General features: G+C 38.9%; 1 long non-coding RNA gene across 1 annotated transcript; it reads right to left on the reverse strand.

The window, feature by feature from the left end:
* Nucleotides 1–23: 23 nt before the first annotated feature.
* On the reverse strand, nt 24–10,999 carry LOC109366083. Its single transcript, XR_002112135.1, has 3 exons — nt 10,812–10,999; nt 2,513–2,593; nt 24–1,324 (listed from the first exon to the last, which is right to left on the reverse strand). It is a non-coding gene; the product is annotated as an uncharacterized LOC109366083 (long non-coding RNA).
* Between the last annotated feature and the right edge of the window lie 660 nt (nt 11,000–11,659).

The following is an 11,659-nucleotide window of genomic DNA, read 5'->3' on the forward strand; positions in this document are numbered from 1 at the left end:
GTTGGTGACCCTGCACATAGCAGGGGGGTTGAAACTAGATGATCATTGTGGTTCTTTTCAACCTAGGCCATTCTATGATTCTATGATCTTGGTTTACATAGCTTAAAGACATTCACATGGAACACAATGTATAGATAGTGTGTTTCCAAAGGTCTCAGACCTGGACATGCATAGAGTTGCAGAGCAACTGTGTTGTATCCCAGTGGTGTATCAGCCAGAAATCAGGCAGAAATTTTCAGAATATATGTGATCAATTCCCAAATGTGAATTTACTACTAATGATAATGAGTCATTATCCAATCTTAAAAATCAAGGTTAAGACTCCTTGTAACATATTACATACTATTAATACATTTTGCAAGTCCAATTCTCTCCCAGCTCTTATGACTATTACTGACTCATGTGAACTACCTCAGCTATGTTTTCTTTTTCTTCCTGAAAAAATAAAATAAAATAAAAAAATATTTTTTTTTCTCTTCCTTATCTGTATCTATGTCCCTGAAAAATGCTGTGTACTCTTGCTGGCTCACAACTTTCTCTGTTGACTGGTATCTGCTCTCTATTTTATGAATTTTTAAATCATTGCTGATTTTCTTCTCTGTTATGTCCAAGACTTGCTATCTGTAGGTTGCTGACACTACAATTCCAGTTCTCAGAGATGATTGCCCTCCTTCTACAGGATGCTCTTATCAGCCAAAATCTGTGCAACTTTACCTGTAATGTCTTCTGGTTCCTCCTGTTGCTTCTTCATTAATTGTGGTAATTCTACTCTCTTCTTCTTGTTGGGTGCTATGAGATCTGGATGTTTGGCAGTTCCCTCATTTCAATACAATTATGTAGCCTCTCTTACTTCCTTAGGCTGTTCTGTGAATTAAGCTGATGTTTCATTCTAACCACACAACTAACTTTCTCTTGATGCGTAAAAATGATGTGTAAAACCTAAGTTCTGCCTTCTTAACCTTGTCTCATTTACTATAGCTGATATTTGCACAAGGCCTTCTTCTTATTTGACTGCAGCATTCAACTTCCTCAGCTTTTTCCTTCCAGATGCTCTTAAATCCACTTCCCTTTCTGCCTCCATATGTAAGATTCCCACCTTACTCATATTCTGCTAACATCTCATCTACACCCTTGCCACTTCCCACCTCTTTCTGCTCCATCCCTTCTGAAATAGTGTCACTTCTTTGCATTTCTTACCTCTCACATTTCAATACCCCATAACATTTCTTCATCTAGCTTTCAGCTCTGCAGACGTTCCTTCTAACTAGCTTCACACCTGTATCTCTGTTTTCAGCCCATCCAAAACAATCCTGTTTCTTCCAACCTGCTCCGTAAAGATTATAATTTTCATCAGATAAGAAACACAGCGTGATGAAGGCAACACAGACAGGATTGATAGTCTTAAGAGGGGAAAAAGGGGAAACCTTTTTTTTTTACCATTCCATCCTTTTACCCCTTTTAAGAGTGGAATAGCAGGTCAAGGACACTAATGACCAAAGCAAACATATTAATGATATTCCTTATGTTCAAACTGTCTTTGACTTACCTGAAACGTTAACAGTTTACATTAACTGAGCTAACAGACTAAATGCATTTTACAACCATCAATCAACAAAGTCACACAGCTGCCTGAAAAAGCACATAGCAAAAAAATGCTCAAAATTACATACGGGCAAATTGAGGTGTGGAAATTTCACATTTCTTGTTTTAAGTCACAGATAGTGGCAGAAACAAGTTAAGAAGCCAGCTATATCGGCTGTCATGTTTTAGTAACTGGAGAAGACTGTAAAGACAAGTGATGTTACATGCTAACGAACAAGCCCTCCACTTCCAAGGATCAATGTGTGCAATTCTTCAGCTCAGTACAATTTCTAGGATAGATCTGTTTTTAAAAATCATGGAGTTCTCAGACTTCTCTATAAAGTGATAAATGGTTTAATTTTAAGCTACTGAAAATTATTTTAATCACTTGATTTTTATCCCATCTAGATTTATAGATACTTAACAATTAAATATTCAGAAGAATTCTACTAGAAGAATTTCAGAAACATAACCAGAGGTGAGGCAGAGGTGTTAACCACGGTCTACACATACTTTTCCAGGCACAAATTTGGGGTTATTAACTCTAAATTGTTTTTAAACAAGGAGCGTGTTCCCCACAGACTTTTATATTTGTTCTGTTTGTGAATGTGGCCTGCGTGGTAGCTGTGAGATCTGTATGATCCCAGCACTGGTACTTTTTGATACTGAAATGGCAGCCATCCATGTTTACAGGAAGCATAAAGATATTTGAAGATATGGCCAGAAGTGAGGTGGCATTTCTTGCCAGAAGCAGCTACAGAATGCGTATTTTTTACTCCAACTTTGTTTCATTCAACTGGCTCAAATTACTTCTCACATTCCTTTGCTTTATCTCCTTATAACTAGTTATACTACACAGAAACAATGTAATAGGGACTTTACCATCCATGTTTAGCATTTAGGAGCTAAACTCTAGGTAATGTGTTATCACCTTGCTCAGGCATTTCCTTCAGCACTCCCCTTCTTATCAGCTCCTCTCTGCTTTGTCTTGTCGAAATCTTCCTTTCCAACACTAAAGAAAAAGCACAGTTAAGAATAGATTTATTCTCATACTGACAACGCTTGTGAAAAACGTAAAAAGAAATAAGAACCCCTGATAGGTCTTCTTTCCCTCAGCTCTACAGAAGTGTTCTGGGTTTCCAAAGACGCTCTCCCACAACTTCAGCCACAAAAGGTGGGATTCATCTGATCCAGTGTCTTCAGCTGAGCTAGGCTCAATGGGGCTTCCTTCACAGTCGGTGGGAATATGTACTTCCAGAGTGAAACTAAACTCATCCAAGCACTGACATGTAATATTTAAAAGCACCTCTTTATTAATGATTAGAATGACTATGTCAGCTCAAGATACCTTCACCTATTCTTACAGATGTTTTGAGAGACAAATCCTGCTCAGAGCAAGCAACATTTTTGGTCAAGTCATAAAACTGCTCACAGTAAACTTTGCACAACTATTTTAAGTAAAAAAATAAAAGTAAATCTTAAAAAAAAAGTTAGAAAGTTCTGTTCTAAAAAAGAATAACATCCTCATCCAGGCTGGTTGGCTGTCATGGAAAAAAAATGAAGCATCCTGTTTTTAGGTTAAAAAAAAAATGCATACAACACACACAAAAATGACTGTGACATCAAACATTTTAATTATTATGTTTATTTCCCATGGGAAAAATGAAAAACAGTTTTATAGGGAAAAGTATTTACAGATGGCAAAATAGAGTAATTCCCCACTCCACCCTAACCCTACGCCAATACAATTTTGGTTGGTGATCTGGAAAGCCACTGAACTGATTTATAGAACTCTGGTGCATGGTTCAGAAAATGTGAGCATCACTACTGTAAAACCCCCTCTTCATTGCATTGCTAGCAGAAGTTAATCACCTATCCCAATTCTGTTTACATATGAGCATCAAAACCCAAGCAATGTTTGGAGCTCAAACTGAGGTCATGCAGAGAAGCTTCAGCAGTGCTGGACTTCATCCTATTAATGATGTGGTGATTTTAATGATAAGGTGATTTATCTCATCAACTAATTCAAACATTCTGGTAATCCAATTACTCTCTAGGGCAAGTCTAATTGCTCTATGCAGATTAAACACTGCACGAAGTATTTTCAATCTCACTTGAGCTGGACTGGTTTGAGAGAAGTCACGTTGTAAAGTGAGTACTACAGCGAGGACAGAGAAAGTCCTCACACACGTTTCAGGAATTTACCCTCTGTGACAGCACGGAATCACAGAATGAACCACAGAATCACAGAATGGCCCAGGTTGGAAGGGATCTCAAGGATCATCTCCAACCCCTTGCCACAGGCAGGGCCACCAACCTCCACATTAAATGCTAAACCAGGTTGCCCTGGGCCCCATCCAATCTGGCCTTGAACATCTCCAGGGATGGGGCATCCACAACTTCTCTGGGCAGCCTGTTCCAGTACCTCACCACTCTCTCTGTAAAGAACTTCCCCCTGACATCCAACCTAAATCTTCCCTCCCTCAACTTAAAAGCATTTCCCCTTGTCCTGCTGTTATCTACACTTCCAAAGAGTTGACACCTTTTAGGTACCAGAAGGCTGCAATGAGGTCACCCCGCAGCCTTCTTTTCTCCAGACTGAACAAGCCCAGCTTCCTCAGCCTGTCTTCATAGGGGAGGTGCTCCAGCCCTCTGATCATCTTTGTGGCTCTCTTCTGGACCCTCTCCAACAGCTCTCTGTCTTTCTTGTACTGGGGGCTCCAAACCTGTTCACAGTACTACAGATAGGGCCTCACAATAGCAGAGTAGAGAGGGACAACCACCTCCCTGCTGGCCACCCCTCTTCTGATGGAGCCCAGGATACCATTTGTTTTCTGAGCAAACATTCTGCGTTCCATCAAACATATCTCCCAGCAGCAGGTAGCTCTTGTTGCAATTGGTTGAACAAGAATGGAGGCACCAGAGAGGCAGGAGCATAGCACTGCCAGCTTCATTTGGTTTAATTTATGCTGGAAATTGATCCTAACCCTGTTAAGAAGCTGCTTGGATTGAATTCACAAAAATTAGTGCTGTTGCAAAAGCCAGGGCAGAAGGGCACAGCTGGGAGCAGGGGTGAGCATGGCTGCCTGAATGCAGAGCAGCTGAGACTGCCTTCCTAAGTTCTATTCTTAAGAAGTTCTTTCAATTTGTCACCATTACTTGTTAAAGTATATACTTTCCAACTGCATGCCATGCAAGTTATTTACACAGTAAGCAAAGCACAGGAGTGTGCCATATTCCAGCAAGTTTTTCTTCATGTAGGTGAACACTTACTTCCTCAAAGACCTCTGGAGAAAAGAACACGGACAATGAAGCCAGAGGACTATGCAGGCAGGCACTAACCAAGGGCTATAATCTTCCCAGAAAGTATGTATATTTATTAGCAGAGTGAAATCTCCTTTGATATGAAACCCGCAGTTGAACTCTTTGTGCACATAGTTTATACCTGCTTTAGAATCATAGAATCATCAAGGTTGGAAGAAGCCACATAGATCATCTAATCCAACTGTCAACCCACCACCACCCATGCCCAATTACCATGTCCCTCAGTACCACATCTATCCTTTCGTTGCTGGCAATATAAATACTCGCTTGTATTTCAGTTTTGGAAGTATAATTTACTTCCCACCTTTTTTTTCCCCCTCTGATTTTTCACACCTTTTTTAACTGGAGACAGTGAAATCAGATGCTGAATCTGACCAGCTACCTATGTCTCTCTGAAGTTTTCAAGATGATGTATTTTTTCGGTTCTGCAGCACTATATCACACTTAATGAAGAGTCATGGAAAACACCGTTTGGCATTAAAAGACATTGACACCTTACACTTCCACTTGAAGATCTCAAAGAACTGTATTGACATGACGCAGATTTTGCTACATCCTTTAGATTATCTCCATTTTACAGATTAGAATATTTATGAACAGATAAGAAGCTTAAGCCCAAATCCTTAATCATCTAAAATGCTAGCTGTAAGTGTTGTTTTGATTTAAACTGATTAAACTCAGTTAATTCAGCTTGAAATGATAATTTATTTAAAACATTATTTGACTCACAGAAAGAACATTAGAAAGTATGCTGGCGTTCGCTATAAGTATCTCAATTTTAATTCCTACAAAAAAAGCAGAATTTTAATTTAAATAAGAGTGATCAAAAATATGTACTCTTGTATAAGAGGAATGAGGTTACTGTCTACTCATGAGCCTGCACTGGGCACTATTTAGCCAGAGTGGACTCATAAGTTTAATTTATTGCTTATTAGAGACTTTTCATTATGTAATACATTCCACATTTACACAGCCAACGATCTTGATCACAACAATTGCACTGATCTTAAGGATCTCATACATTTAGTTGAGCAAATCACATCAGACTACTGTTAGGTTTAGGTAAACTCTCTTAATATAATGTTATTTTTACAAAGTCAAGCATTGGGAAGGTAAAAAATGTTTGAATGTGGGTTGACAAGTGTGCAGATGGTACAGCTTTTATTTGCTTGTTATGTGTTTTACCTTCACAACCCCTGGCTCACTTAGCATACAAACTGCACTGGTGCCTCCATTAACTTCAGTTGGAACTAACAGAAAGTATGTCAATTTATCACACTGTACGTAGCCTTGAATTGCAGACCTCATTTACTTGGGTAAATCTTACTTATCCAAGGGATCCCACAAACGTGTATTTTTAGCCCAATGTAAATAATAGCAAACCAATCAAAATAACAGTCTACCTCAAAAAGCAGTTTGCATCCCTCCTTACCTGCCCCCTCAAAAAGAGAAGACTTACCAATATTCAGCAGCTACAAACCTCAAGTAATCTTAAGAACTGATTATTTTATTTAAAGAGTAATGTGAGATTCTGGATATTCTCCAGTCTTTCGTTTTGCTTATCCAAAAGAAACTCAAGAGAATTCCAAATTTTAATTTTTCTCTGACCCAGTACAAGCTAAAATTGCCTCCTGCTCCCTGCCTGCACCTACTCTCACAGCACAGTTTGGAAGTGGCATCTACTTCGTGCCAAGACTTTAGCTGCTGCCTTCTTTGCCTTCTGAGTAAAAAACTGAGGTGGGGGAGGGGGAAGATTATGCCATCTTCTGTTTACTTACTTATAAAAAATCTTTAGGTAGAAACAATACAATTGATGCCCAGAGAACAGATTTTCTGAGATACAGCATGGGAAATATGTTGCTTAAGGGGAAAAATTCCAGCCATCATTCCCAGATCAGACCAAATACTTCCACATCTAGTTGTCCATATTTTTTTTGTTGTTTGTGGTATTTGCTGTTTATGAATATCTCCCAGTTGCTGGCCTAATACAGTCACATGAGATCTTGTCAACACACTGCATATTACAGCCCTGTCAAATCTGTAAGAAGCACCTACTTCAGAAAGTTGACTGAAATCCCAGTTACAGCAATAGTTCTTTCCAATACCCCATACTCTGTTTCAGAAGAAACTTTCTTCAGCTGCACACATACTTACCAAGCTGTGGCCCTGTTAAGAGAATAACCAATACATGCAGTGACAGTCATACCATCTCCCATGGTCTCAGACCAGGAGATTGGCCACCTGCGTCTGAGATATGCACACACGCATCCCGTTCTGTAATGTAAATACAGCTCTGACTGAGTTGTCTGAGGAAGAGGATTTCCTGCAGGAAATTTATTTTGTGCGGATGTTTTCCCCTTTCTCACGTCAGATAAGCGAGTTTCTTCTGCTGTGTCAATTAGCAAGCAACAAGGGGCAACTTGCCAAGGAAATGCATCTTTTCAATCTCCGTTGGCCTCAGGTCCGTTTCCTCAAGGAGCACAAGGGTAACTTTTTTTTTTTCCCTTAACTTTTTTTTCCTGAAACAACCATCTGAGGCAGGATGAACACAGTCCAATCTGGTTTTCATTTCTGACTCCAGCCTCACAGGAAGCATGTATACAAATGTAAGTGGTTCCATACCTTTCTTACGTAGAGATTAAAAACCAATAACTACATCCCTACAGCTCTGGGATTTCCCAACAGCAAAATAACACAGTCACGTTAAGATATCCTTCCATTTCAAGCTAACCTGATTTGCACCAAAGACACATAGCTTGTTCGTAGCTGGGGCTGCCACCCTGTTTCTACGACTTCTGAGGACACAACACCTCACTGCCGTAAAAACATAATGATTTATCTGTGTCTTTTCTCTGTATGGAAATATGAGGAGAGGTAATCTGTGTTTCTGGCCAAGACAGAAGAGGAACTGCAGGAGGATGCTCAAAGTCAGCACAAGTGACTTATCCTGGTGTGTTCCTGCTAGCACTGCTGGTACTACTAGTTGGCAATCAGCATGGATTAAAGGTATATCTAGTCTCAAACAGGCTGCTAGCATAGGACCAGTACCGCCAGACTTGGAAGAAAAAGCTTTGATTGTTGACAAGAGGATGAATGACAATGGCACCTAAGCAAAACAATGGACTAAATGTTCGCTATGTTGATATCAGTTAATACTTAGACACTTCTTTCTATCTCAGCATGAAAACCCTGAGAACTGCAGTTGTGCGACTTTCACCTAGCTTAGGTTACACCTTAGAGAGTCTCAAAGGATATCAAAGGATAAATTCCTGTATAACGTGGGAGAAAAATAACAGGGGAAGCTTTAATTTACTTTTAAAATTTACAATCTAATTTAATCAAGATTTACTTTCTCTTCATCAGCCCATCTTAGACAACTGTTACTGCTACTTCTTAGATGAAAGATGAGATCTTCAGATATTACAGAAGTCCCAGCATTTCACTTTAAGAAAAAAACAAACAACAAAACAACTGAGTATTGTGATGGTTGGCAGAATGCATGTAATCTGGGATTTATGAATGCAAGCTGATGTACTGAATGTACAAAAAGATACTAAAGTTTTCAAAATCTGAAATTAATTCCCCATGTCACTTTACTTGTACAATCACACCCAAATAAATAAAATATTAAAATGTAGTGGGATGGATGATTAAAGCCTTATTAAAAATAGAACATATGGACTCCTTAGGGAGGAAAAAAAAAACAACAATCTATTGAATAATGAAAAAATATCAGAAGTTTCCAAAGTTGCATAAAAAAGCTTAGGTTTTGTTCACCAAGGCATGCATTGAATTTTGTATATTTATGTTTCACAAACTATACAGGCACTGAAGTAGTCTAGTTTATATAATTTAGATTATTAGAATGGTTTTGTTTTTTGTTAGCTGTGTTTTACAACACTAATTTTACATTACTACGTGTTACTAAATACAATAGCAGCCTTTACTGTATAAAACATGGATACATATTACATGGTTACCTGGCACAATGCTATTAAAACAAGTTAAAGGCTTTGGGGGGATAATTTAAAAGTCTATGTAGAAGATGATACTCAACCCAAGATACATTGGGCAATTAGTTAATCAGTTGGGCTACTTGATTATTTGGGAATAAGAACTATTAAATATAAAGTTCTATGACTTGACTTAGAGCAGGAACTTCAATTATTTAACTATTACCTCCCTCTGCATTAACTTTTCTCATGCTCTGTAACATCTATAGATATACTTCATTTGTGCAGATAATTAACTTCTATTTTTCAATACAAATTATATACAGCTACATATTCAGCTGACCAAAAGAGATCCCAGTTACATGACCTATGCACTATATTAATCTGTCACCATCAACTCTATAATTATTCTGCTGATTTGACGTGCAAATTCTCCTAATTCTTATGGATTTCTGTTTGCACTCTGTTGCTCTCTGTTTTAAAGAAAAGATTTATCACAAAATAAAGCTCTAACTCTGGAAAAAAAAGACAAAGAAAACAACATTTTTAACTTCCAGACCTGAAAGGCAGTGATGTAAAAATACAGCTGAAATTTAAAAAAATCAGCTTTTCTGAATGTTAAAAAGTTCCAGCAGAGGCTCTGTACTTCCTCTCAGATTCAGTGTGCTTTATTGACAGTAATCACAAAGCTAGACCACATGTTCAAGTGGTAACCTCTGCAGAAAAGTAAAAACTACTTCTTGTTATGTTTCACTGTATTTAGTTTTCTGCTGGATCAGGTTTGTGATATAGCTCATGACAGAACAGGTGCCAGCACCCAGGAGGCAGTGGAACTAAACATACACAGCTGAGATAATCGAGAGGACATCATTATCACTGGAAAATTAGCTCTAAGGTCATTTGAGATAGACACTGCTCTTTATTAAGAGTTCTCTGCTGCAATTTCTAGGGGTTCCTGGACTTAAAATGTAAAGCAGTGTACTCCCAAATGTTCTCAATAGGACCATTTTGGGAGACTGGTTTTATAGCCAAGAGATATGGAAGACAGTGAACAGAGAACTTGCAGTGTGGTAATGAATCTGAAAAGCCATGGACTCTGATTGGGCTGAAGTTGACAAAAGCACAGTGTCGAATGTCTGAATCCCAAAACAGAAGTTTGGGATTTTTCTGGAGAAATCTTGGCTGGAGCTGTGACACAGAGACACTCACAGATCCAGAGTGGGTTAAGTTTCCTAATAGCACGAATGATTACAGCCACTTGAGATGCTTCAAGGTTTTGGAGACATCCACACAGCGATGGCAAACACGACACAAAACCTTCTGGGAGAGCAGCCAGGATGGCCAGAGCATCTCAGGTGGCACCAAGTACCTGTGTTTAGGCAACTAAACCCCAGCCTTCAGTCATGCTCATGTTCAGAACTAACATTCAGTCACAGCCTTTTATTTCACACTTGTTCTTCAAGCCTGTCTGGTTGTGAAGGGGCTGAGCAGCCCATACAAAGGCAGTGGTTGCAAAGCTGACCTTCTTTTTTTTTTTTTCTGTGCATGATCACATCTGCTTCTCCTCTCTGAACAGACCAAAGTTCTGTTCCATGAACACAAGGTTTGTTTCATATTTCCAAACCACTGGTTACTAGTAGAACACAGAGACATTCCCAGCATACCTGATAATACGTAGTACACAGCTTCGTGTTTCTTAGTTAAAAAAACGAATGTTACCAACATCAAAAGAATATAATACGTAATGAATATTAAGTTAATAAACCACACATCCTGGTAACAGATTCAGGACAGAATCTGAATAAGGTTTTTCCTCGTCAAAGGTCGATTTTTGTGTATGTCCAATACTGTGCCTAAATAGTCCCTGACACGTCTCAACACCTCTTCAGCTATTACCCTGCAAAGCCATTACAGCATTTCCTGCTATTTGCCACCAAAGGGCCACATGCATACCTGCTGACGTTTCTCTGAATTTGTCACTGGTCTTCTTCTTCCTCCATTTCCAAGGTTTAAAAATTTTGCCAATGGTAGAAAGTTTGCCCTTTCTCTTGAAGGGAGGAGTTTGGGATCCTGGGGCTGGTCCATCTGAGTTAGCGATTGAAGCTTTATCCAAGCCATCAACTGCACAAATAAACAAGAAAAGAAAAGGTCACTGAAGGATGGAAACCAAAACAGTAGCTAGCAGCTGAACTGTTCCACTGCTGGATTGCAAAAGGCTTCCCATTTTTTTGTTGTCTGCCCAAATAGGCATTTTATAGCAACCTGCACCGCGAGCCAGTCCTCACCCTCATTAGCCCCACACTTCCCTTCGCTTAGCATCCCCACGACAGCCACAACAGCTGCTCACACAACCTCTGCTATGCGTGCTTCTGTGGTTTCTCCTCTCTACTGAAGAATTCCTTTCAACACATTTACATGATGTTTTTTCCTATCTTTGGTAAAGCTGAATAATTAGCTATCATCACGCAGAAAACAAAACCCATACAACGTACAAACAAACTGTTTCTTCTGAGTAAAAAAAAAATAAATTAAAAATCCCTTTTTAAAAAAGCTCAACTGGTAACTGTTCTGACTGTGGAACAGAATAGCTCAGTTTGATATTCCTGGTAATCGGTCATTCACAGAGGAGTCTGCCATGAGTCAAATTTCATACTAACAAAACATATTTAACAATAAGCTTTTGGGTTGTAGCCAAAATTTAAAGCCAATATTCATCATCGATGGCTGTAACACTGAGTTTTTGTGAACAAGATTAGCAGTTATTCCACAACAGGTAGTTAAATGTAGCATAAAGTTAAAAC

The sequence above is a fragment of the Meleagris gallopavo genome, chromosome 2 (genome assembly GCF_000146605.3).
Source record: "Meleagris gallopavo isolate NT-WF06-2002-E0010 breed Aviagen turkey brand Nicholas breeding stock chromosome 2, Turkey_5.1, whole genome shotgun sequence".
NCBI classification, from domain to species: Eukaryota; Metazoa; Chordata; class Aves; order Galliformes; family Phasianidae; genus Meleagris; species Meleagris gallopavo.